This window comes from Aulonocara stuartgranti, assembly GCF_965226115.1.
Source record: "Aulonocara stuartgranti genome assembly, chromosome: 19".
Lineage (NCBI taxonomy): Eukaryota > Metazoa > Chordata > Actinopteri > Cichliformes > Cichlidae > Aulonocara > Aulonocara stuartgranti.
In genome coordinates, this window is record NC_138955.1 from 28,891,555 (window position 1) to 28,895,954 (window position 4,400).

Genomic DNA, 4,400 nt, shown 5'->3' on the forward strand with positions numbered 1-4,400 from the left:
GAGAGCGAGCGACAGAATTCTGTTATAACCTTCATTTTATGTACGCACAGTGTGAGCACTCAGGTCGCATCAGAGCATCGGGCCGTATAGTGTGAGACCCTGCATCGTGACCTATGAACTTCTAACCCCTGCGAGTCAACCGTACAGTTTGAGCAGGAGCTGAATCGCGCAACTGAAAAAAATCACACAGTGTCTGCCCAGCATAAGACAAAGACTTTCACAATAAAACAGGAAACACTACTCAAAGACACAGACTCAACACAGAGGGGCGGACAGAAAATAATACATGAAACTCAAACAATACATGAAACCACAATTCCTAAAACATGGATAAACAGAAACATGAAACTCTAATAATAAACATCATCATCATCACAATGAGAATGAGAAAACAATCCAAAACACCAAGATAATTGAAACACAAAGTACCAGAGAAACATAAAGAATAATCCATGATGCAAAAGTAACCAAAACATAATAAACTCAAATTACTGGGTCCAACGGACCCAGAACCGTGACAGATCTAAATCTAGAATAATAATCAAAACAGCACAACTAAAGAACCAGAACATAAATCATAATACAGAAATATACCAAAATATAAGAAACTGAAAAAGCTGGGTCAAAATGACCCAGAACCATGACAGCTGACATGTGGCCAACAGTAATGTTTTGTCCTTCGTTATTAAACATTTGCACATAAATAAGTGACAGTACTTACTTTTACAAGTTTACTCTTTGGCCTCCACGCTTCCGCCGTTTTTCTTTCTGCAAAATTATCCACACCCACCACCACGCTATGGATTCTGGGATATGTTGGGCCACGAAGTCTACACCACCACATCCTTAAAATTCAGGTAAATGAGGGCCGCATTTGAAGGCCGCATTTCGAGCAGCCTTTGAATTGGGACAGCCTTTGTCGCGTCACTGTGATGTAATCGGCCTTAAAATGCGGCCTTTAAGGCTGCAGACCCTTAATTGGGATACAGCCTATGTCTTTGTGTTTCCCTATTTCCCTCTATCTTTCTTGAAATGATTCCCAAATACCAAGTACTGAAAATAAATCCACTAATCTGGTACACTGTAAAAAAAACAAACAAACAAAAAACTATGAAAAATGGGGGTTTTTTATTGAACAAAAACTACATTTATCTGAAACCTCAGGCTTAATGACAGACACAAAAGTATTAAGTGCAATAATACTTTGTAAAATTAATCACTATAAATCACCAGTGTTCTTAGTCAGTGGAGATTAAAACTAACTTTAAAACAATCTCTACTAGGTGTACTATTTTTTTACCTCTTAACCTTTTGTTTAGAGCCTTAAAGCAACTCTTATACAATACCTTCCCATTCACCAAATGCATAGCTGTTCATATATATGTATCATGCTCCAAAAAGTTCCAGACAATTTAAAGACTAATTCAGTGTGTTGTTATTGTTTTATCTTGAAGGGTCTAAATCGTGGATATTTGATGTTTTATTATTTACATAGTGAGAAAGTAGTTTTAAGCAATCGCTTACTTTTTGGAGGTCCAAGAATGAAAATATGCTGACACCTGCTTTAACGTAGCTATATATAGCTATGTAATATAATTTAGCTTGAGTTTTGAGTATATAGGACTTTGATATTGAAAGAAATCACCATCCCGTCAATCAACGCTCCAACTTCACCCATCCCCCACCCTCCTCTCACGTATCATGTGACAAAGTCATGGACCAGCCTGTCTTCTGATTGGCTGTAGTTGATAGCTTATTAAGGTCTTGATGTTTCTGGCCATCCACTTCAAATTACCGTCTTCACCACCTGGCATTTCATCTCCTGGTAAGAGTTAAAAACAGTTTATTTTTGTTTTATTTGTGTTTATTTATTTGTTTTTGCTTAAGTACTGTTTGATAGCTTTATTTTAGCTCACCCATTTGTTCTGTGAACCCAAAATCCACATTTTCCTTTAAAGGAGCCTGAAAGTCAAATCGTGTTTTATCAAACAAAATGTATTATTGTAATGGCATCTCCGTATAATGGTGTTTTATCTTGATTATAACATTAAAAAGAAATAATAAATGCAATTTGTCATGCCTCATGAAAGTAAATGCATCTAAGTATTTCTTTCTTATGGAAATATCTCATTTGAAATTGAGGGGAAAAAAGATCTTGTTTCAACTGTGATATATTTATTAATACGTATATGTGTATATATGTGTGTGTTTATATGTGTGTGTGTATGTATGTGTGTATATATGTGTATATGTATGTGTGTATATATGTGTGTGTTTGTATATGTGTATAAAATACTAATATCAATTTAAACGAGCTGGCCCCAGTGTTTTCTGGCATTTTCAACTCCTCACTGCAGGCATGTCATGTGCCTGCCTGCTTCAAGTCCTCTACCATAATCCCTGTCCCCAAGAAACCTAGGATCACTGGACTAAATGACTACAGACCCGTGGCTCTGACATCTGTGGTCATGAAGTCATTTGAGCGCCTGGTTCTCTCCTATCTCAAGACCCTCACGGCCCCCCTCCTGGATCCCCTGCAGTTTGCATATAGAGCCAACAGGTCTGTAGACGACGCCATCAACATGGCCCTACACTTCATCCTGCAGCATCTGGACTCCCCAGGAACCTACGCCAGAATCCTGTTTGTGGACTTCAGCTCTGCCTTCAACACCATCCTTCCAGACCATCTCCGAGGCAAGCTTTCCCAGATGAATGTGCCTGATCCCACCTGCCGGTGGATCACTGACTTCCTGACGGACAGGAAGCAGCATGTGAGGCTGGGAAAGAATGTCTCGGACTCCCGGACCATCAGCACCGGCTCCCCTCAGGGCTGTGTTCTTTCTCCTCTGCTCTTCTCCCTGTACACCAACTGCTGAACCTCCACCCACCAGTCTGTCAAGCTAATCAAGTTTGCAGATGACACCACCGTTATTGGGCTCATCTCTGACGGGGACGAGTCTGCCTACAGGAGGGAGGTTGAACGTCTGGTGTCCTGGTGCAGCCACAACAACCTGGTGCTGAATGCCCAGAAGACAGTGGAGATTATTGTGGACTTCAGGAAGCACACAGCCCCACTCCCCCCCCATCATCCTGACTGACACCCCCATCACCTCTGTGGACTCATTCCGCTTCCTGGGTACCACCATCACCCAGGACCTGAAGTGGGAGCCCACCATCACCTCCGTCATCAAGAAAGCCCAGCAGAGGATGTACTTCCTGAGGCAGCTGAAGAAATTCAACCTGCCAACACGGACGATGATGCAATTCTACACTGCAATCATCGAGTCCATCCTCACCTCCTCCATCACCGTGTGGTACGCTGGAGCCACTATCAGGGACAAACAGAGACTGCAGCGTGTTGTGCGCTCTGCTGAGAAGGTGATTGGCTGCAGACTCCCATCTCTGCAGGACCTGTACACCTCCAGGACATTGCGGCGTGCAGCTCGGATCTCAGCTGACCCTTCTCACCCTGCACACAGTCTGTTTGACCTGCTCCCCTCAGGCAGGAGGCTCCGGTCCATTCGCACCAGAACCTCTCGCCATAAGAACAGTTTCTTCCCCTCTGCTGTTGGACACATGAACAATAACCATATGACTGTTCCCGCCACTAACACATGACCCTACGCTGTGTCACTGCATCATTCCATGTTTGGCACTGATCACCACCTGCACTCATGCATATATCTTTCTACGTAGCACTTTTAATTCTTATTCTTACTTTTATTTTTTCATGTCTATTTAAGCGCAATTTATGACACTTTGTTTGCACTGAAGCACCGCAGCAATTTCCTGATGTTGTAAACCTGCTCAACATTTGGCAATAAACCCCTTTCTGATTCTGATTCTGATTATACTCTGAAATCACTTAGTTTGATGTGAACACATTGTGATACAAATTCCAATTTTACATGCCTAACCATTTCAGTTCATACTACACCCCAGAGAGTGGTTGAAGTGCTGTCATGAGTCGTGGTACGATTACCCATGGTGGACAGAGGTGGGTCTGTGGGGAAAGTAAGTCAGAAGATAGTGGATTGGGTGAGAAGGGTGTAAAGACCCAGGGTGAAGAAGAGGTGAGTGTTACAGTGTTGTATAGATTAATTGCAGTTACACATTAACTCAAATTATCAATTTCTCTTTGTAGCTTCTTAGTACGCAGAATTGACTGATAAAAAAAGCTCATGTTGTCACGGTCTGGAGGGCAGACCGTGGGGGATGTAGGAGAAAGGACCCAAACGCTGGACTTAGTGGAATGAACAGTGGGTTTATTTACAGTGAGGTAAATGTACACCACACATTAAATCTCCAAAAGTGCTCCCTCGACTCCCGTGACGTGTCTTCTCCCAAGTGCTGGTATCCCGTGCTCTCTGCCCCTGTGCCTTCACACACCCCGTGTGTCT